The sequence below is a fragment of the Pelodiscus sinensis genome, chromosome 15, assembly GCF_052426305.1.
Source record: "Pelodiscus sinensis isolate ZL-2025 chromosome 15, ASM5242630v1, whole genome shotgun sequence".
In the NCBI taxonomy this organism is placed as follows: domain Eukaryota; kingdom Metazoa; phylum Chordata; order Testudines; family Trionychidae; genus Pelodiscus; species Pelodiscus sinensis.
In genome coordinates this window covers 8,388,879-8,412,956 of record NC_143066.1, presented here as the reverse complement: position 1 = coordinate 8,412,956, position 24,078 = coordinate 8,388,879, and the positions used below count along the sequence as shown (strand labels likewise).

Here is a 24,078-nt window from a genome sequence, read left to right as displayed (position 1 = left end):
AGTAGTGTTTAATAAATGGGCATATCTGATCAAGTACTGAATTCCACAAACCTCCTACTGGAAACAGCTCAGCTCCACAGAGAGCTTCATTTTAGATTCACAGACAGGAGCAGCATTCCATGGGAAATTGCTGTTGTTATATTAGCTCATATCGAAGTACTACTGTTTGGTCTATGACTGGCTAAAAGGCATGATGAACACTATGAAGCAAAATGTTTTTAAACCTCTCCAACTATCTACTGAGTTCATGACAAATACATACAAGTAGGGTTGCCAGATGGCTTAACCAAAAATACCGAACACTGGGGAAAAAATAATAAAACACCGGGGAAAAAATTCTGTTGCAGGGAAAAAAGAGGGAGACCAAAGTTGTTGAGCAAGAAGAAAAGACCCTGAGAGTTATTAAGCCAAAAAAAAAAATTTAAAACAACATGGCCCCTTTAAGTGCGTGCAGAGTCAGAATAGGGATGGGGAGAGGTTGAGCACTAAGACCCAGGGAAGGCATTGCTTCCCCCTCCTTCAAGTCTTTAAGCTTTTTGCCAGCAGCCATCTTGTTTTCTTGGTCGAGCCAGAAAGCAGCTTCCCTGTGGAATCAAGTAAGTTCAGGGACAAGGAGTCCGGGGGCAGGTGCAAGGGACTGGGTTAGGGTTGAGTGTGTCGTAGGGTTGCCAGGTGTCCGGTATTTTCACCTCCTGGCAGGGAAAAAAAACCCAGAAAATACCGGACATTTTAGGAGTCTGGTATTTTCTGAATTTTTTTTTACCGGACAGGAGGCAAAAATACCAGACTGTCTGGGTCAGTACTGGACACCTGACAACCCTAAATACAAGTGCCACTTTTTCTGTACTGTCATTTAAACTCATAGCTTTTTCTCCTCCAATGTTGGTTCAGTTGAAAGAAAAAGTCTTGCAAAAACTAGTTCTGTATGAGCCCTGGTCTACCCTAGGACTTTATTTAGAAATAACTCCCCCCGCAAGGTCAAATTTATAAGCCGAACATCCGTACTACAAAGCCCATTATTTTGAAATAACGGGCCATTTACTTTGAAACCTGTACTCCTACTTTTCATCAGGAGTAACACTAATTCTGAAATAGTTATTTTGAAATAATGGTACTGTGCACATTCCAGTGCTCCTATTTCAAAATAACTACTCCCCAGAGTAATTTGAACCAATTACTCCCCAGTGCATCCTGGGGCTCTATGGCTATGTCTAGGCTGCATTCCTCTCTTGAAAGAGGAATGCAAATGAAGGATATTAATATCGAAAATGCAAAAGAAGTGCGGATTTACAAATCTCGCACTTCATTTCCATAACTGCGTCCCAGCGCTTTTTTGAAAAAGGGTTTTTCGGGGAAAAAACGCGGTCTAGACGGGATTCTTTCAGAAAAAAAAAAAACCTCTCTCAAAAGAATCCTTGCTCCTGAAAAAATTAGGTTTATGGGTTCTTTCAAAAAAGGTTTTTTTTTTTTTTTTTTAAAGAACCCCGTCTAAAATTCCGGGGGGGGGGGGGGCTCTGAAAAACCCTTTTTCAAAAAAGCACTTGGATGTGATTATGCAAATGAAGTGTGAGATTTGTAAATTCGCACTTCTTTTGCATTTTCGATGTCCTTCATTTGCATTCCTCTTTCGAGAGAGGAATGCAGTCTAGACGTAACCTAAGTCTGAAGTAGCGCCTCCACATTAGAGCCTGCCTTGGAGCCATTTTGAGGCTTCCCCGCACTGTGGACATGCTAATTTGATTTTGTTAAATGAGGAGCTATTAAGTCGAATTTACTAATTTCAAAATTGTTTCCTAGTGTAGACACGGCCTTAGAGTTAGCACGCAGTCCTAAAAGCTCTGCTGGCACAACTGGAGGATCCCTACACAGCCTCCTCCGATTAAGTGCATGTCACAGAAACACACATTCTCGTTCTATCACCCAGGCCCGGCCTTTTGCCAAAGGACAGACAATATGTAACCCAACTTGTATAAAACTTGAATGAATTAATGGGCTAAGTACATACACATTAATATAGCCTCCATGCTGCCCTCAACTGAATGATGTTTCCAGCTAAGCTCAGGAGAAGACAGAACATCAGTAGAAAATTACAGACATCAGTACAACAGTGATAAGGATTTGCAAATTACTAAACAGAGAGAGAGAGAGAGATTTTCATCATTATTTAAAAATCAGAAACAATGTTATGGTATATAATCAACACAGAAATCCTGCACTTCGACAGACAGCACTCATGTGCCTGTGTATCTGATTTTTTTTAAATTAAATTGAAAAATTCATTCTAACCTCTTTTGGAACCACATAAGTGCAAAGCTGGGCTTACCCTGGATCAGTGCATGCTCCTTTAAGAGGATTCTGGGAGCATGCAGGTGAGTGAATTAGAGCAAAGGTTACCAATAAGGATATCGCTGACAAGGCTGACAAGGCTGACAAGGGCTGGGACAAGGTTTGGACAAGACTGGGGGCACATCTACACTGCAGGGCACAAGTCAAATTAAGTTACGCAACTTCAGCTACATCAATTGTGTAGCTTAAGTCAAATACCTTAATTTGGCTTTTGGCGCTGTCTATACAGCAGGAAGTCGAAGGAAGATCACTCTTCCTTCGACTGCCTTACTCCTTGTAAAACAAGGGTTACAGGAGTTGGAGTAAGAAGTCCTCCAGCTCACCATTATTTAGAAATAAAGGCTTGCAGTACAGACATGTTCTTTGTTGTTTCAAAATAACATTGCTGTGTGGGCATACCCTGGGATAGGAACAGCATCGGGTTAGATATTAAGGGAGTTTTAAACAAGGCAGGCAGGAAGGCGGTGTCCTGGAATCCCCTTTAAGCTTTATGAAAATTGGCTTTTATGCTTTATGAAAATTGGCTTGTGAATATGAATATGCATAACCTGAAGATGCTTTAGGCAAAACACATCATGTGACATTTGTAAAGTTACAGTCTGATGAATATCTATATTCTATTTCTGTGCATGTATCATTCTAGTGTGTGAAGTCAGAAATATGAAGTGAAATCTAGAATTTCTTGTGTGAGCCATTAGCTTAATGGCCCAGTGCTCAAGGCAACGATCTGTAAATGGCTTTGTTTGTCCTGCAAGCCCAAACTGTGGTTGTCCTTATAGCTGAGCCCTTCCAGAACTGAGCCTGTTATCAGTGTCTGTGTAACTCTGCTGTGGGGTGATTACCCCAACTCTGGGCCTTGGCTGAAGTTCAAAGGTAGCAATTCACTTCCAAAGCAAATTCAGCTAAACCATATTAAGGCCATTCTGAATAGCAATGTTCACACAGGAGATTTAAATCATATTATTTAAGCCATATTATTTAAACCATATTTAGTTCATTTGGATTAATGCTCCTGGGATGTCACTACATAGACAAGCTCTTAGTTATACTCTGTCATGCCCAGAAGGGGACCTAAGTCAGCCATGGTGTTGAGGGGATGGCTTGTCATAAGAGCCAGGTGGAATTTTTTGGCAAATAAACAATTTCCCCAAAGTACATTTTTATGGCACCAAAACAATTCACGAATGTGTGTCAAGTTCTTGAAAAGCCAACATGTTTCATTTCAACCATTTCACAAAAAGTTTCCTTGTAACTGTTTCTCTCTAAAGAGTATTTTATTTTGAAATTTAGCTTTTACAAAAGGTGAAAACCACCCCAAAACACACACAAAAAAATGAAAGGAAAATTTTGTTTTGAGTCAAATAAAACCTTTCATTCACGTTGGCCCCCGAACCAAACAAAAATCACAAACATTTGTTCAGCTGGACTTATGATGATCCCAATATCATTAGCAACACCCCAAGCAAACTTCTTCCCATCCAAAGCCACTCAGTCTGGCTTAGGTCTTTCCCCAATCAGGGCTCCTGCTGCTGCATAGATTTACAACTACTCAGTTCGGGTATGTCTACATTTCATTTCTCTTTCGAGAGAGGAATGCAAATACAGCTGAACAAAATTGCAAATGAAGCATAGATTTGAATTTCCCATTTGCATAATGGCATCTGGCCACTTTTAAAAAATACCTTATTTTCAAAATAATCCCTGCTATCTAGATGGGGTTATTTAAAAAAAAAAACCCTTCTTTCGAAATAACCCTTACTCGTTATAAAATGAGGTTTAGGGGTTATTTCAAAAGAAGGGTTTTTTGTCTAAATAAACCCATCTAGATAGCAGGGGGGAGGTTCGAAATAGGGTATTTCGAAAAAGCAGACGGATGCCATTATGCAAATGAAGCGTGGGAAATTCAAATCTGGGCTTCATTTGCAATTTTGTTAAGCTGCATTTGCATTCATCTCTCAAAAGACGAATGCAATGTAGACATTCCCTTTAATTGCAGTAGCCCTACTGCAGAGTCCCATTATATTAGATGCTGTCCAAGCAAATGACACCAAGACAATCCTGCTTCACGGTCTAGATTTTGGACAAGAGACAACAGATGAATAAACAAGCGAACTGGAGATGAAAAGGGATGGGAAAGCAAAGTTTTAATGCAGACATGTATGTCTGAATAAATTAGCAATAAAGGTCATCTAGGTAGTCAGACATGGGCACCAATCTAGCCAGTAAGATATTACATTTGAAAGGCAGGGTGTGCAACATAGGTGAATAATAAATAGCAATAATAATCATAATTAATACCTAGCTCTTAGAGAGATGTGCTTTTCCCAATAAACCTCTAAGAGCTTTAAAAAGCTTAGTAACAGCCCAAGCTATTGTCTTACATTTTGAAGGTTGTGCCTACTGCAGAATGTGATTAATAATTTCATTTTATATGATCTTTAAATAAAGAAGATATTAGCAGAGACATTTAAAAAAATCCCCAGAAACTAGGAAGTCCATGCCCACAAAAATAGAGCCCTGTTTCTTAAGTGGCTGTGCGAAATGGACTGGGATGAAACATTTCCATTCACAAAGGGCTGCTAGAGATTCTGGAACTGACTGGGATTTAATGTTAGGAGCTTCTAATTCTCAGATGGACTCTTAGGCCCCATTCTGTCGCGTTCGGAGTTTACAGCTCTCTTGTTTTGATAACACACACAAGTATACGCAGGAGAAATAAAGGTCTCAAACAGCTAAATCAGACCATACTCTCTAAAACCAAATACTTGTATGGAGGTCAATGTGATTTAGTCAAACCCGGTCCATCAGACTGTGTAATAAATAAGGCAAATTTTCACTAATGAAACTTTGCTTCACAATCCCAGACTGACAAACTGTAAGGAAGGAGGCTAGATGGGAGAAGTTAAGGACTACATAAAAGACTTTGTGCGTTTCCAGCATAATTTCAAGTGTTAGTGAAGATGGTGTACCCCAGAGAGCAAAGAAAAGAGGATGGAAAGTCAGAAGGGAAGCACAGCCCTTGACTTGAGGTACTTTGAAATAACCAAAGAGCCCAAGGACAAGGGCTGGATTAAAAAGGGGGGCTTTAGGAGCTGCATACCAGGGCCCCGGATCAAGGAGGGCCCTGCAAAAGAGCTCCTGGCTGCCAAAAGTCCAGATCTTTTCACAAGGCCCCCTTAGCCCGAGGCCCTGGGCTACAGGTTCTAAAGCCCCTGGTGTGTTATTTGGCCCTGACTGTTGGGGGAAGGTAGCTCAGCATCCTGCTGTTCCTCCATTCTCCACACACTCATTCACCCACACTGCGCTGGAGCCACATCACCTAGACTTTTGTAAAGTATCTGACACGGACTCGCATGACCTTCTTATCCATAAACGTGGGAAATACAAACTAGACGGGGCTACGAGAAGGTGGATGCATAACTGGCTGGATAATCGGTCTCAGAGTGTAGCTATTAACCATTCACAATCCTGCTGGAAGGGCATAACAAGTGGGGTTTCACAGGGGTCTATTTTGAGACCGGTTCCATTCAGTATCTTCGTCAATAGATGATGGCATAGAGAGTACAATTATTAAATATGCAGATGATACCAAGCTGGGAGGGGTTGCAAGTGCTTTGGAGGATAGGGTCAAAATTCAAAATGATCTAGACAGATATGGTCTGAGGTAAACAGGAAGACATTTAATAAGGACAAATGCAAAGTACTCCACTTAGAGAGGAACAATCCGTTTCACACATACAGAATGGGAAGTAATTGTGTAGGAAGAAGTATTGCTGAAAGGGATCTAGGGGTTATAGTGGACCACAAGTTAAATATGATCAACAGTTTGACGCTGTAGCAAAAAAAAGCAAACATGATTCTGGGATGCATTAAGAGGAGTATTGTGAGCAAGACACGAGAATCCATTCTTCTGCTCTGCTCTGCTCTGCTCTGCTCTGCTCTGCACTGATTAGGCCTCATTTGGAGTATTGTGTCCGGTTCTGGGCAGCACATTTCAAGAAAGATATGGTGAAACTGGAGGATGTCCAGAGAAGAGCAACAAAAATGATTAAAGGCCTAGAAAACATGAGCTGTGAGGGAAGACTGAAAGAATTGGGCTTATTTAGTTTGTAAAAAAGAAGATTGAGAGGGGACATGATAGAGGTTTTCAGGTATCTAAAAAAGTGTCACAAAGAGTAGGGAGAAAAATTGTTCTCTTTGGCCTTCGAGGATAGGACAAGATGCAATGGGCTTAAACTGCAGCAAAGGAGGTTTAGGTTGGACATTAGGAAAAACTTGCTAACTGTCAGGGTGGTAAAACACTGGAATAAATTGCCCAAGGAAGTTGTGGAATCTCCATCACTAGAGATATTTAAGAGCAGGTTGGATAGACATCGGTCAGGGATGATCTGACAGTGTTTGGTCCTGCTGTGAGGGCAAGGGATTGGACTCGATGACCTCTCAAGGTCTTTTCCGGTTCTAGGATTCTATGATTCTATGAGCTCTGTCCCACAGTGCCCTCACCTGCAGGTTCTACCTGCACAGCTCTCATTGTCCAGGAATCCCAAAGGGGAACTATCCCAGTTAAACCATCTGCACCCCAACTCCTACCCCAGCACTGAGCCACCTCCCACAACCCAAGTCACTCCTAAACCCTGCACACCAACTCTGAGCCCTCTGGCATCCAAACTTCCACCTAAACCCTGTACCCCAACTTCCTGCCCCTCTTGCACTCCATACACTTTTGGCTTCAGCCTGGAGCCCTACACAACAAACTCCTCATCTCCAGCCCCACTTCAGAGCCTGCACCCCAGTTGGAGCCCTCCCAGTATTCCCTGTAAGCTGAGCACTTGGGCGGCCTCCCAGGAGAAATTCAAATGCTCTCCAGATGATTAGCAGAGCACCCAGAGTCAGCAGAGTGTGTTGCACACATGCCTCAGTGAAAATAACCAAATGTACTCTGCACATAGATGGAAAAAATTAGAGGGAACACTGGCCCTCACTCCCTTCCATACCCCTCCCTCACCTCAACCCACAGCCCTCTCCCACAATCTGAACCCCTTTATTTTGGCCCCACCCAGAACCTAGGGGCCCCACAAAACCTAACAGCCCCAGGACCCCTGAAGAGTTAATCCACCCCTGCTAAGGATGCTTGCTATAGCCAAAGACCATGATACATCTGACCCAAACCTTTTTGCATTTAGAGAAACAGTTCATCCACATGAGGATGCACTGAAGTTAGAACTAAGCCTAGTTTGTCTGGGTGGTAAGAGGCTCTTCAGCCTATAAGGGGACTGACTGTGCCTCCATGGGAAGCCGGGTGTAGTGAGCCAGGAGTTCCCATTTGTTACTGACCTGATAAAATCTATAGAACGCGTCACTGGTTTAGGATGTTTGCTCTGTTTTCCAATGGTCTGATGTAAGATTGTCACACTCAGCTGTGAGCCATTCCAGAGACCATGACAATTCACTTAGTCAACAGGATTCACATGTCACAGGTCAGCTGGGCTTCAAGATCAGAACCCAACATTGTTACCAGTTTAAATTTGATATTGAGAGTTTTAAGGGCTAAAAATTAGTCACAATGAGTGAATCACAATCGTACTTGACTCAAAAGAATTTTAAAAACTATGTAAAGATACGGGGATATCCTTTGAGAAGGAAACATCAGATCAGAAGCTGAGAGCTCTGCTCATGAACCATGACCCAAAATCAGGGTCTGGGCATTCCTAAAAATGATCTGGCTAAGGTACCTGGCAGCAGAGAAACAATATGAACCATTCCACACAGTGGATGAGTCTATACTGCACCTGTCGCTCGAAATAAGCTACGCAATTTGAGCGACACAAACTGGATAGCCTATTTTGAGTATATTTCAAAATAGCTTATTTCAAAATTAATTTAGAAATACAGCACTATTCCAGAACATCCCTTAATCCTCGTGGAATGATAAAGTGATGTCGGAATAGCAAGCCTGTTATTTTGAAATAACAAGATGCAGAATAGCTATTTCGGGATACCGAAAGTTTCCCAAAATAGCACCGCAGCGTAGATGTATGCAGTGTGACATGCATCAAGAGTATTTGTCAAAACTCACAAAGCCTGGATCCAGCATGCTCTGTTGAAACCTAGTGTGTCCTCTATCGGCAATCAGAACTTGCATTGTTCCAAATTCACAGGGAGGAATCTGGGGCAGGTGTCTCAAGGATGTGACATTTGGAAAGAAATCATTACATGTGTCAAAAGGTATAGACAACACCCCTATTGTTCTATAGGACATAATATTCTACCTAAGAATCTATATCCACAAATTTCAATACCAATTTTTCTCTTCTTTAGGTTTTGCCTTCGTAAGTCCAGTATATTGTATTGATAAGTTTATTCTGCTTGCTTCTTGCTCCTTAAAAAGGGATGTATTGGAGGCAATAGATTTGATTTTAAAAAAACCACCACCTTCAAAAATCCTTGATAAGGTAATTACCAAAGTTCAGTCATATGTTAAATCATGAGCTGGCAAATACTCAGTGATCTGCACTGATCAAGAGATGAGCTTCCTTGGCCCCGTATTTACTGTTTCACCTGTCCTGACGCAGGAATGTTTGGTTTGTTGATAAATGGATTGAAAGGATGGTTGGACTTCACTGTGCCATCTGTGACACTACCCTCTACAAAACCATGTTTCAGCAACTTCTCACAGCTTTCATCAGTGAATCATTACAACACACACAGACCTCCTAAAGCCACTGAACCCTGGGGATCTATTTCCTCCCCTTCCTCGCACTGGAAGAATGCCACAGTGGTTAGCTAGCCTTTGACAATCAGGCAACAGTGGCCCTTTTGTATTGTCAACACCAATCGATCCTGCATTTAAAGTACAGACCTGAAAATGACACACACGAGGTAACTCAGCCTTTTCCCTGCAGTCTCTCTCTCTCTCATGCAACAACCCTGTTACTCTTGATCTCCTAACTAAACTGACTGTTTCAGTTTCAATACTAATTAAACTACTGACTGTTTCTTTAAACAACTCACATAACACACCTTGCTTTGGAGCATTTGATTTGTATCACTAAGTGTCAATAAATGTCGATTGTACCATCCACACATAAACTAAAAAAAATATGTCCATCATTAATCTAAATAAAAAAAAATGCCGCACGAGAACTTAAGCATTTAAGGATAGTTTCTTTGGAAACATTACTGGTCAAAACCACACAATTTGTGTTTTAATGGTAATAAAGGTTTACCTTTCTGAATCTCAGTGTTATTAAATAATCATTGTGTGATACACACTCCCATAACTTCCTGCAACTGTGAATTAAAAAGTGTTTTAAAAAATGGGAAACAAATCCTAAAACCTCATAATTTTGCACTATTGTGAACATTTAAAAACAATAATAATTGTAAAATGCTTAAAATACGATGGCATTATTTGTCAAAATCATGCAAACTTAAAACCTGAATTCAAAAATCTGTTATACTGTAACAAACTGGTGCTCTCTATAATGTGTTTATAGCTGTGATGCATTCTCCACCACTTCCTGGGCTCCTCCCACTTGAGACAGGAGCATTGTAGCACAGAAGACCTAGGTTCTGTTCCTTGTACTAGACATGTCACTTCAGCAGTCTGGGCCTCAGTTTGCCCATCTGTAAAATGGGGTTAAACAAAATGACCTTTGTGAAGCACTTTGAGTGCTGATGAAAAATGCTATATAAGACCAGCTTGCAGTTTAAGTGCTATGATATGCAGCTGAACAGCAGAGTAAGAATGCCTAGCCCTTTTATAAGGCTTTTTATCAGTTGATCTCAAAGGACTTCACAGTCTTTATATTGCTTCACCGGAGGATGGGCATCGTGAGGATAAATACATTAACTCACCCCCTTTTCTTTTGTACAATTGGAGAACTAAGGCACAGAGAAGCTAAGTGACTTGCCTAGTGTCACACAGGAAAATTTATCATGAATCTCCGAAGTCCTAGGCTAGAGGCTGGTGACAGACTTCTTCAAGCCCAGGCAAAGTTGGGGGGTGCCTTGTCTCTGGACCAGGGCAGCACTTTGGGCAGAAGACGCAGAGATGGGGGCTTCCCTCCCCCAGCCATTCCTCAGCACCACCCAGACTGTGTTATGCAGGGCTCTGGCAGCAACTGCTCCCTTCCCCCCATCTTGTCAGCAGGACTTGATAGCGGCCCAACTATTGGATACACTGTGTAGCTCACACTAGCCATGTAAAAAAATCAAAATCAACTCTTTCTTCCTAATGGGAGTGGTCACAAATTTGCCCTCCCTGGGGATTTCTTTTTATGGACATTTTCATTGGCGACAGGGACTTTATGATTGAATGGAAATGTTTGTGAACAAATTCTGTTTTCATCACAAGATGTTGGGCTTCCATCGAAAAATAGACTATCCCAAATAGGAAACTGGTTTGAATTTCAGTTGCTGAAAAAACATAATAGTCTTTGTTGATTTGTTTCAAGGGAAAAAGAAACGTCATTTCCTAATGAGCTCTGGATTTTAGATTTCAAAGTATTTAAACATAAGACATTTCAAGTATAGTTGTAATTAAAAGATTTTCTTCTACACTTTAAACCAAGGACCCATTTTACAGTAACATTTAAAAAAAAATCACATAAAAATTAAGAAGGCCAGTCTGTTACTTTCACTTAAAATTTGATCTAGATTTTTTTTTTTCAATAATGCTCTAGAATGAATTAAATGTGAGGGAGAGGAAAACACTTACAATTTAGTACTCAGAGAAGATAAACCTGTCAAATACTTGTCAAAAGGAAGTGTGGGCCAGCCAAAAGGGATTCTATTCCTGGGCTTGCCTCTGGCCAGCTGTGTCACTTCCTCTTTGCACTTCAATTTTCCCATCCTCTCTTTGTGTCGCATGTTAAGAGATTGTAGGATATCTGGGGTTGGATCATCTCCTCCTAATTGTACATACAGCACCTAGCATAACGGGGTCTCAACTCAAATGGGGCCTCCAAATAATATTGCCATACAAATTATTAATAATCAATCCCCAAGTTACCTGTTTTGTCGCTAGTGAAAATGTTTGGGTTTCCCAATACAAAAATGGCTGCTGCTGTTGTTGGGGTACACATTATATTAATTTACAATAAAAGAGGTTGGGCAAAGAGAAGAGCACTCAACAAATTTCACCTCCTCCTCTTTGCGTCTCCTCTCGTTTGATCCTGCAGCGGAGTGAATGAAGTCATTCTGCTGTGCTTAAGATATCATAGGCAGTTGCTATGGAAATAACGGCTCTCTCAAACCCTGCATTATGATAACCTCAGTATAGTAGCACACCGGGGAAGAAAGTTGCAAGGGTGGTTCAAACACAAATAGCTTTGGGAATTAATGAACGCTGAGAAAAATACTTGGAAGGTGAATGGATGTGTGAGGTATGGGAAGTTTCTTTCTGTGAACATCTCTCTTTGCTAGAGCAGATCACACATGTTTTCAAGCTAGTTCAACGTCAGCTTTAAAAAAATGTAGGCCAATTTCTTAATCTAGTCTATTGATGACCTCATTCCTAACAATGTATTTTACCTCATCTCCCCTCCTCCCTTTCCTTTTTGATGCATTGGTAACTGAGAGACAATACTTAGCATTGAGGTAAAAGCTGTCATTTCCTACGGATTTCTTTAAAGAACTCCATTGGGGGAGGGAGGAATACTGGTATTGTATAGCACAAAGTAACCTATGGTGTGTAACGGAAACTTCAAATGGCAAATAAATTCTTCTGCAGTTTGCAGATAAATACAATTTTGTGGCTAGTTAGGCAGAGGAAAAGAAGATGGAGTATGGTGTTTCAGATAAAAAAAAAATCAATCCAACATATCTGATAATCAATTATCTAAAATATCTTACATCCAAGAATCTTGTGTATCACTGCACTGGTACAGGCAAAAAAAGCTTATGCTCGCATACAAAGCCTGCTCTTTGACTTTATTAAGGGTATTTTGCCTTTACCAAAGCATACAACATCTCAACATATGAAAGTAGGTTTTAGTATTTTGCTTCCTTTATTTAAATACTGGACCTGAGAGCACTATTTCGATGCACAACAAGTCATGCAAATAGCTTAAAGGAGAGCTCTGTAGAAACACCACCTTACTGCCGTTTGTGCTTTGAAGAATCACCCACTAAAACGTCACCATTTTTCTTCTATTGACAAATTAGAATGTGGTTTAATGCTTTCAGAATGGTTTTTTATTAATGTCATGGTGTAAATATAATGCCCGAAGCTGCACAAGGATGACTATTCAAGGTCCAGTCAGTGCAATAGAATAACTGAGGGTACGTCTACACTGCATCCCTAGTTCGGACTAGGGATGCAAATGGAGACGACCGAAATAGTTAATGAAGCAGGGATTTAAATATCCCGCTCTTCATTAACATGATCTTGCCGGTGTGCTAGTTCGAATCACAGCTGATTCGAACCAGGACGTGCACACTGGGACGCATTAGTTCAGACTAAAGCCCTTAATATGAAGCTCAAAATATGATTAACGTTAGTTCAGACTAAGGGCTTTAGTCCGAATTAATGCGTCCCAGTGCGCACTTCCTGGTTCGAATCAGCTGTGATTCAAACTAGCACGCCAGCAAGATCATGTTAATGAAGTGTGGGTTATTTAAATCCCCGCTTCATTAACTACTTCGGTCGTCTCCATTTGCATCCCTAGTCCGAACTAAGGATTCAGTGTAGACGTACCCTAACATAGACTTATCTGAAATTATTACTAGCTGCTAGATTATTTTTTGCATGCTGACAAAGAGAGATCTCCCAGCTAGTGACGCTAGTTAATGGGCTAAAGGAGTTGTGGTCATTTCACCCTCCTGTGTGGGTCGTAAGGTGTTATTTCATTGTAGGCTCTGAGTTAATCGCTCTCATATGGGTCTTTTGCACAAGCTAGGCTGGCAAATAGGGCTCACAGGGTAGGTATAAGACCTGATGCAGTGGGCTATTCAGAAAACCTGAGTAGAGGGAGAGCAGGCGCAGGACAAAGGAACAAGAGAGGAGATCAGAGGTGCATTTGCACCCTCGCGGTTCTGGATCTCCCCAAACCTCCATGTTGGCCACTGAAGCAGGAGTATAAATTAGGGCACCATTAAGGGGCTTCCCTACCCTTTTCTGACAGCCATCAAGCCCCCCAAAAAGCATGGATGCCAGCTGCTGGCAGGGATAAAATCTGGCTGCATGTTTTTACTAGAGTAGGAAATGCCAAAGAGAGATTACAGTTTTGTTTGGACCACCCTGGAGTGCTGGAGTATTTGTAAAGCCGTGAGTCAGCTGAAGACAAATATTCCATGTAAAAACAACATGCATTCCACCCACTCCTGAAGATTCAAGCATAAGAGACTTGAGTGCTTTTCACTGGTGCTGATAAACACACAACAAATATTCAGCACCATTCCTAGCAGTTAGACCAATGGCGATTCATAATTTGGAGTTCTAGACTCGACTCGCTTTCCCTGCTGAGCCGAAGTAGCTCTCTGGGCAAATTACTGAATGACTATTTCTCATTTGTATTATAGCAGAAATACAAATGCCAGGATTCTCAGCTGTGGACCAGGATCCCACTGCATTAGGAGCTGTAGACACACACTCTTTTGTCTCTCAGTTGGCCCCCTAAAATAGCGGTAAGACTCACAAGGCATTATGAAAGCAGGGAAATTTCTGTCTGCAAAGCTCCACAAGATCCTTGCATGAACTGTTCTACAGATGGTCACAGAATTATTACAGATTTCACTTTTGTGGAGCTAAGAGGAACTATATTGCCAGAGTCCCCTGCCAGCTATCCGGCATTTCCAGCAGATACGTGCAGGCTTAGAATCACTCCCAACACAATTTCTGAATAAAACAGAGTTTTGATTTTTCATGGTCAACCTACAGCTTAAAACATGCTTTTCAACACCACATAGAATGGCCTTGACTCGACTTGGTCTCTCTCTGTTTCCCTCCTGTAACAATGTAACAGTTGGGGGTTCCAGTTTCCAGAAGGCTCCCTTCTGGCTGCAGGTCCTAGTCTTTCCAATCCAGGCCTCTATCTTCCAGACTTTGTTATTTTCTCTATCACAGGCATTAGGAACAGAACATTCTCCACCTCACCTAACCATTTACAGCTTTATACTATGTCCTCACAATAAACACATGGTCTTTCACCGTATCTGGGCTTGGTGTGTTATCCACTGCTTTCATTCTGACCTTCAGCCTTGTTCTTGCTCTTCTTTGAGACATTTCTACAGCAGCCTCCACTGCTCCTGCAGTTCCTTCCCCCAATCCACCAAGGGCTCCTGTCTGAGTTTTCCCTCACTTCCTCTCCATTGAGCTTTATAAGGGACCAGCTATCCCTCCTCACACCTGATGGGGCAGTGGGCTAGACCATGTCCCCTGAAAGGAATTGAACCATTGTCCCCTGAAAGAGGTCAAGTCCACTGACGAGAGCTATCTGTGTAGGAAGGGTTCCTTTGTATTTCTGAAAGCCCCTTACAAAGTCAACTACCCTTTAATACAATAACTAACACACACCACACTTACAATTCCTTGTAATACCACCTGATTTCATTCAGATAAAAGGCTATGGGAAATGTTTCTCATGAGATTCTCACCATTTCTGTTCACACTGCAAACTGAAGCAGTTTCTCCTTTCCGTGGGACCACCAGACCTTTGCCATTTGATGGGAGTGAGGCCTACAAACCTCTAATCCTGCCTGTGTGTTCAGAAGGGCTGAAACTGGCCACTCTTCCTTCCCCCACCTTCCACTGGTGAGTCAGTCGCCCCTAATCCACTAGGATTGAGTCAAGATAGCTATGTCCAAGAAAACCCTTTCTAGATTTGGGATGTTAATGGATTGAACTTCAGACCCCAAAGAGGCAGAGGGGCACAAGGCCTGTTTTCCCTACCCCCAGCAGCCATGGTGATGAGAACATACATCACCACCTGGAAGGATTGTGGTGTGCTAGAGGAGCTAGATTGCCATGGACACAGAAACATTGGAAATTTTGTAAGCATATACTTGTGAGATATCCACCAAACTGGTGTCCACTCTAAATCTGCATCTCGGTCTGGGCTGCCTAGTTGAGTCTGGACAGAAAGGAAACCTATACATTTGCAATTGGGCTGTACAGAAGTACACCAGTCAACCCAGCCATCTCTAATTCACTTTTCACGTTGCTGGAAAGTCTGTAGCAAAACGTCAAGCTGGACAGAGATGGTGAAGAATCCTGGCAGAAGCCTTGTAAGAATACCCACCTTGGAAGATTTCTTTATTCTAATAAAGCTCTTTATTCAGTGATGGAATAAGCAACACTTTCTATGGTTCTTCACCACCATGACATTTGAAGAACAAGCTTTTGGGTGTTTTTCCAATGTGCATTAACCTCAGTTTCTCAGAAAGAATAATGCAGCGTGTCTTATTGACTAAACTACTGAGAATCAGGGTGCTTAAGCAATATGAACATCATACGGCTGGAAATAAGCAAGTCCATTTTTATCGGTCTGCACATTTCCTTAGCTGGATTTTCTGTGTTGATTTAAGGAAGGGATTCCCAAACCCAAACATAGGGTGGACCACATCTTAATGCAAACGTCTCGTAGCTGTCTCCTCTCCAGTTATCATATATCTGCCACCTTCTGCCCCTCTCCCAGACTGGCAGATGCATGATTGGTTAACATTTCTATAATAGTTAGAGAAATTTTAGCAAACTTTTTTAGATCTTTACTTTTAAAAAGAACGAAGCATGAAATAATAAGATTGGAGGCCAAAAATTTACACTGCCTCCCACTGGAATGAAAAGTCAAATCTTGAATGTTTTTACAAAACAAGAAGCCAGCATATTTCTTCAGTTCACATCAAAACATTCTCTTTTGATCATTTTGGAATGTTTTGCTTAAATTGCAATCTACCTAGTTAAAATTTTAAAATAAAAAGTTTTGAACCAGAAAACAGGTGGATTTTTTTTGCGTGGGTTTAGGTTTTTTTGTTTTTTTTAAACATCATCCTGACAAGTGGCAACATTTTCTTATTTTTTTAAAATTCGGAGATTTGTTGAAACCATCCATCTAATGGACAGTCTTGCTTTTAAGTAAGCTTGCTAAAAATTCCAAAGCAGCTCTACTTTAATGAACAGTAGCAAGCAGAAAGGAGCAGCCTACCCCTGCTCCAAAAGCCTCCTGCAAGTGTATTGTGACCATGGGTGGTGGGTGAAGCCCTTTCCCAGCCTTGCCCTCAACCCTGCCCCTTTTTCCCAGGCCCCATTCCCCAGCAACATGGGGAGGTGGGGTGGCACGTGGCCCTACCCCCCAGCATCATGGAGAGTAAGGAAGGCACACGGTGCCAGCTTCCTCAGCCCCAGAGCACCTGGAAGGAAAGAGACAGCATGGCCCCAGCCTCTCCAGCCCTCAGAGCACAAGGAAGACAGGCACTGGGGACAGCAATAATCTGCCCCCAGAACACCTACAATAGGCGTTCTGGGGGTGGAGTATAGTGGGGCCATGCGTGGAACTTTGGGAAGGCCATGCCTTCACCCACCTAGTATACCCGCCATCCCTGTGTGAAGCATAACTACAGAGACCATTGAATGTAAATTATGGCATTTCTTCCCTTTCTATTCATGCTTTGCAGACTTGCAACTGGAAAACTATTTAACAGTCACATTATGATATTGCCATAACAATTCTTACCAACACAAATGTAGCACAGTTTAAAAGGCAGGACAGATTTCAACTGCAAAACACTGAGCTCTGTTTCAGAGTGGATACCCTGTAAGAACAAGTGTAGCTAACTTATTATGTAATCTCCTCAAGTCTCAGGTTTCTGCACTGATTCAAGATAATCATATTAGCAGCTTCAAACATTACGCAATGACATCATTCAAACATATTGCTCCCAAAGGTTTGATATTAGATCAGGGAATTACCATTCATCATACATTTATGACAAATCTAATAGTATGAACTGATTTGTTACAAGATGTGGCTCATGTTAGTTTAATCTCTAACGACAACTGTCTTCCCTTAGCTCAGTCGTTTAATGCTTCCTCGAGCTAAGATGATGTACACTAACTCTTTGTTTCTTATTTGAATTTAAAAGGCTTTACTCAAGGTCAAGCGCTGGATATTTCCATCATCTTTCAGGAGAGGAGTTATGGGGTAAATTTGACAAATGTGGCAAAGAGATTTAGGAACTTACAACTCATTGAAAGTCAATGGGAGTTAGGCGCCTAAATGCCTAAGTCATTTTTGAAAATAGAATAAGACTCATGAATCATTCAAGCACTTTTGAAAATGTTGTACATGGTCAACAACTTAACTCTTTTCCAAATCAAGAAGCTAGAAACCAATGGGGTTCATCATTTGGCAACTCACGTTGTAGCTGTACAGGTGTGACACTCTGTATTCCCAAGCCACATCCTGACACCCTTATATGTACCGTACTGATATAACTATGATAGGTTTTGGACAAAGTATGCCTTGTGAGGTATTTTAAAAGCCTTAATCTGTTGACCAAATATCCTGATAAATTTTATGTGCAACCATCATATGTAGAGTTATGAAGTTTTGCTATGTGTATGTTTCTGAAATACGCTGCGAACTTGGAAACACCCACCACCAACTTTTCAGGTACAACAGTAGAGAAGCCAGACACTGATGATGGTCCAGTTTGGGAAATACATACCCAGCAGGACTGTCCCAGGAACTGTACACAATGAACACCTCTCAGGGAAACTATGTAAACCATAAACTTAAAAAAACAACAAATAGTCTGGTAGCACTTTAAAGACTAACAAAACATGTAGATTAGTAATAGAGATATAACCATGTTACATGTAGATGGTATCAAGAGCTTTCGTGGGCACAGCCCACTTCTTCAGATGACAGTAATGTATTGAGACTTCTTGAGATGACCAGAGTGTTGGATGTCCAGGACCAAAATAGGGGAGAAGGGGGGTGTGTGGAAGAAGGGAAAATCATAGAATCATAGAATAATAGGACTGGAAGGGACCTCGAGAGATCAGCGAGTTCAGTCCCCTGCCCTCACAGCAGGACCGAATACTGTCTAGACCATCCCTGATAGACATTTATCTAACCTACTCTTAAATATCTCCAGAGAGGGAGATTCCACCACCTCCCTTGGCAATTTATTCCAATATTTGACCACCCTGACAGTTAGGAATTTTTTCCTAATGTCCAATCTAAACCTCCCCTGCTGCACTTTAAGCCCATTACTCCTTGTCCTGTCCTCAGTAACCAAGAGGAACAAATTTTCTCCTTCCTCCTTGTGACACCCTTTTAGATATTTGAAAACCGCTATCATGTCCCCCCTTAATCTTCTTTTTTCCAAACTAAACAAGCCCAGTTCATGAAGCCTGGCTTCATAGGTCATGTTCTCTAAACCTTTAATCATTCTTGTCGCTCTTCTCTGTACCCTTTCCAATTTCTCCACATCTTTCTTGAAATGTGGCGCCCAGAACTGGACACAGTACTCCAGCTGAGGCCTAACTAGAGCAGAGTAGAGCGGCAGAATGACTTCACGAGTTTTGCTTACAACACACCTGTTGATACAACCTAGAATCATATTTGCTTTTTTGGCAACAGCATCACACTGTTGACTCATATTCAACTTGTGGTCCACTATGACCCCTAGATCCCTTTCCGCCATGCTCCTTCCTAGACAGTCGCTTCCCATCTTGTATGTATGGAACTGATTGTTCCTTCCTAAGTGGAGCACTTTGCATTTCTCTTTATTAAACCTCATCCTGTTTACCTCTGACCATTTCTCTAACTTGCAAAGATCATTTTGAATTATGTCCCTATCCTCCAAAGAAGTTGCAACCCCACCCTGTTTGGTATCATCTGCAAACTTAATAAGCGTACTCTCTATCCCAATATCTACATCATTGGGAGGGGGGGACTCGTGTCATGGCAATGGATCAGTCCAGAAAGCTGGAAGAAGCTGGAAGAGGAGCTTGGCCTCACTCCCCTCATGAGTCAACACCTGGAAACATCTGCAGAACCAAGACTGACCATTACGACTCCAACTGTCCTGCAAGGGATTCTTTTCTGCAAGGTGAATTCCACTGACAAGCATGGAGTCCTTCAGCCTGTACATGACACAGTGATGCTACTTTCTGTAGGTCTTGTGAAATGTTAAGGCACACACACAAAAAACCAAAACAGACCCATGAGTACTAGATGTCCATGAGCAAACACTCCTTGACTTCTAGGTTAGCACTGAACCTCCTCTTCTCCACCCTCTACCCCAGCAGGATACTGGTATACATGCAAACATTTTAGAGGCTGTGCAGCAGAGTGGCCGGGGACTCTTACAGCTATGGAACGCTGAGCAAAGCTGTCCTATTGGCAGTAGGTCGGTGTGTCCCATGTGCTGTTTTACCAGCTTGTCCACAAGAGAAATTATTGTGTTTCAAGCCAAGATGTGAATCTATGGTGCACTCGTTTGCTGCTCAGTAATGTCCATGTGGCCACTGCACTTTCCAATTTAGCATGCCACTATTTGTAAAGCATAAAAAGCCAAATGGCCATCTGGGAATTTTACTGCACTGTAGTGGTGCCCGCATAGGACATGACTGCATTGCAAACTAGTGCACTGTAAATTCACACTCCAACCTGCCATGCAGTAGTATCCCATATAGATAAGCCCTACAATAACTCAGGAGCTGCAGAAGTTCATTATTTACCTTCTTTTCCTATACTGATGTACTTTACAATGTACACACACCCCTTTTCCCCCCTCCTTCATTCATCTCATTCATTCGTTTTCTATATGGCCCCAGTTCTTGGGCACCCACTAATTGACCTGGCTTGCTAAACCACTAGCTTTTCTTCCTTCACATCTAACATTAGAGATTACAGTGGAACATCTATCATTACAGTGAACCTCCAAGTGGCAGCCTGGGCCCCTATGTTTACCCCTGTGACAGGACTATATGTTTTGTACCAGTATGTCTTGGGAGGTCATTTACAAAGTTCTGATCAGCTGACGGTGAATGTCTTGTTTAATTGTATGTCCTATCATTGAATGTGAACCTGTGAACTATCACTTTGAGTGTGTGACTGAAATATGTTGCAAGATTGAGAATTGCCCACAACCAATGGCAGCAAAGGGGCACCTGGGACAGAAGATGTACATGAGGACCAGCCAGACATGTGTTGATGGGCCATTATGGAGAAACCACTCTCCCACCAGCCTTCTCACAGACTCCTCAGAGGCTCACATATGAGGCAACCTTCACCCCACGGCACAGCAAAGATCTTCCTAGCAGCTGGGAGAAAGTACAAAAGAGGGACAGTGGCCTCATTAGGCTTCCTGCCTCTCCCATCTCAACACCTGGCATAACATCTGGAGGACAAAGACTAGGAAGGGTGGTCCCAAGCTAGGAAGAGAATCCAGCCTGAGTATTGAGAACTGTGAGCTGCCCGTAACATCCAAGAGTATGAGAAACAGCTTGACTCAAGACCTACTTCATTTATAGAATATAGACTGAAAAAATATTTTTATTTCTTACGTAATCAGCTCTGATTTTGGCCTGCAGAGAAACCCATCTTTCTGTAGTGAATACATCTATTTTATATTGTATCTACAACTGTACGGTTTTGGTTGACGTGGTCGGGAAATTTCAACTCAGGTTAAGAAGGAGTGTTGTGTGTCTGCTACCCTTCCTTGGAGAGACATCCTAATGAATGAGCTCGCACTGCCCAAGGGAGACTTGAGCAGTGTCCACTGTATATTTCTGGGGTGCAAGGCAGGGCTGAGGGGCTGGCACCCCTCTCTATTAATTTCACGTGTGGTTTAGGGAGCCCACATGCGGTTAAGCTGGGTGTGAGGCTCCACATACTGACGGCTGAGTGCTACCGCTGCCTGGAGGGATTTGCTGTTTGTCACTGCCACGGCATTGAGAGAGGTTCCCCCAGTTCCAGGTAGCACAGGGATCCCATCACCATCACTCCAACAGTGGCTACTGACTTCAGTCCCCATCCCCACACTCACTTCCCTAAAATGATGGTGCCCATATGGGGGAGGAGGGGTGTCTGTAGAAATAGCAGAACAACAAACCTATGCAATTCCTTCCTCACCTTTGTCATCTCTGCCCATCTCTTATCTGCTCACTGCTTCCTTGAGCTCTTAGCTTCTTGAAAGGGGGGACCCAGTGTGTTGCTTGCACACCCTGGTGCCATGCAAGTGCTCTATAATAAAGGCTCTGCAGTTCCCAAATTATATTACTTTTTGGAGGCTGAAATAAAACAAACTCTTTCCCTCAGGTGTCTAGCTGCATCTCTCATAATCCCACGTTGCTGTGTAATATATTGTGCCAGCGTTTTGTCTCTCCAGTGATATACTGTTACCGACGGGCAGGCTGTACTTTATGAAGAGTGCCATTTCCCCGATGATGCAATGAACACAACGGTTTTAATATTGGAGGAAGTCTCCTCAATGGCCACATGGAATCATGGCAGGATCTGGTGTTGTGATCATGGTGAAGGGGTGGGGGACCTATTGTGACTGTAGAAACAATGCACGGGGGTGAAACATATAAAGTGGAACAGTTAAATGCCTTGGGAGGGGTGGTTTTTTAAAACAAAATAAAAATCAAGAGGCTTGAGATGTTAGGGTTTTTTCAAATGATTGTACTGATTTTTCAAGTGCCAGCCCCAATCAAACCTCCTGATCACAGACATCATTTTTCTTGAGCAAGTACAGTTCTGTACCCATATTTGTCTGCTGGCATGTAATGGGACTTTAACAGCTAACTACATGTGGGCTCAAGACAGATGCTATAGAGCACAGAACACTAGAGCTGGAAGGGACCTTGAGAGGTCATCAAGTCCAGTCCCCTGCCCTCACAGCAGGACCAAGCACCATCTAGGTCATCCCTGGCAGATGTTTATCTAGCCTGCTCTTAAATATCTCCAGTGATGGAGATTCCACAACCTCCCTAGGCAATTTATTTCAGTGCTGAACCACCCTGACAGGAAGTTTTTCCTAATGTCCAACCTAAACTTCCCTTGCTTCATCTTAAGCCCATTGCTTCTTGTCCTATCATCAGAGGTCAAGGAGAATAATTTTTCTCCCTCCTCCCTGTGACACCCTTTTAGATACTTGAAAACTTCTACTGTGTCCCCTCACAGTCTTCTGTTTTCCAAATTAAAAACCCAATTCTTTCCATTTTCCCCCATCAGCTATGTTTTCTAGACCTTTAATCATTCTTGTTCTTCTCTGGACCTTCTCCAATTTCTCCACATCTTTCTTGAAATGTGGTGCCCAGAATTGGACCCAGTACTTCAGTTGAGGCCTAATCAGCTCAGATTAGAGCCAAATAATTATTTCTAGTGTCCTGTTCACAACACTCTTGTTAATGAATCCCAGAATCATGTTTGCTTTTTTTGTAATCGTCCCTGTGATAGGCTGGACTAGGCTCTAACGCCCCCTACAGCAGGCTAGCGGCCTTGCCACACCCCATCCCAGCAGAAGGAGCAGAGAAGAGGTCCTCCAGATGCTTTAGAGTTGCTGTCTCTGCGGCAGCCAATCGGGACCTAACAAAGGGGTATAAAAGAAGCTGCAGGGCTGGGGCCTGGCAGTTCCCTTCAGGAGCTCAACCCAGCCAGGTCTATACCCTGACTGGGAGATCAGCACTATGGCTAGCTCCCAGTGTGAGCTAAACCTTGATCTGGGTAAGACCCAGACCCAGTGGCCAAACACCAGCCACAAGCAGAGACTCACTAGCACCATGGACAGGGCTAGTCAGGCCCTGGTTCCAGGACTTTGAGGGCGACTGGCACAAGTCTGGGACACTGCTTCCTGCAGCTCCCATCAGCCAGGAATGGCGATTTGCAGCCAACAGGAGCTGCAATCACCCATATCTGCAGAGGCACAGGTAAATATAGTGGTGGCGGCCTGCCAGGGACTAATGCTGGTGGACTGGATACGGCCTATAGGCCAATATTTGCCCGTCCCTGCTTTATGCAATTATCTAAATCATTAATAGGCATGAAAAAGACAAATTGGTAATAATTGGACTCGTCATTTCTTTTGATTTCTAAAGTTTCCAGATCTTCTACAACAATCTCTTTTATATAATGTTTTTCTCTAACAGAACTCAACAAATCACATTTTGTCAAGAAAAGTAAGCATCACTAGCCCTATTTAACTAGGGAAACAGACATAGAACAGTAAGGATGTTACCATGTAGTCAAGTAAACGATTAACCGATAAGCCTGGCAAGCAGACAATCCGCGAGGGAAGCTCTTTTTCAAATTGGCTCCCCTCGCAGACCTGCTCCCACCTGCCACCCCATGTTGCTGCCTCTAATACAGAGGCAGCAGCACAAGGTGGCAGGGGGCTCACTAGGAGTGGGGCTAGACTGCACTGGCTGCTGGCCCCGCCCCCAGGGCCTAGTGAATAGTCGTGTAACCGCTAACATTTTATGCAATTAATAAATTACATGATATCTAACTTCCCCAATGAAAAGCTCACACCATGAGCAAGTGGCAGAGATGGAAACAGAATCTGGGTGTGTTAGCCCCGAATCCAGTGTCCTCTTCTCTGGATCACACACTGCCTTTCTTTAAAAGCAGACTCCATCGGCAGTTAAGGTCACTTTTTAAAGGTCACTTTTTAAATGTATTTAGGGTAGAATTTTTAAAAAAAACATCCAAGCACAATGCTATAATTTTCAAAAACACCTAAGTGACTTGGGAGCCTAAGCTTCTAAGTCATTTAAAG

The 24,078-nt window shown here is 42.5% G+C and overlaps 1 protein-coding gene across 4 annotated transcripts in view; it reads right to left on the bottom strand.

The window, feature by feature from the left end:
- LOC149523542 (uncharacterized) overlaps positions 1-24,078 on the bottom strand; it is a 929,974-nt gene that overhangs the window by 734,428 nt on the left and 171,468 nt on the right. The gene's annotated exons all lie outside the window — the stretch shown is intronic.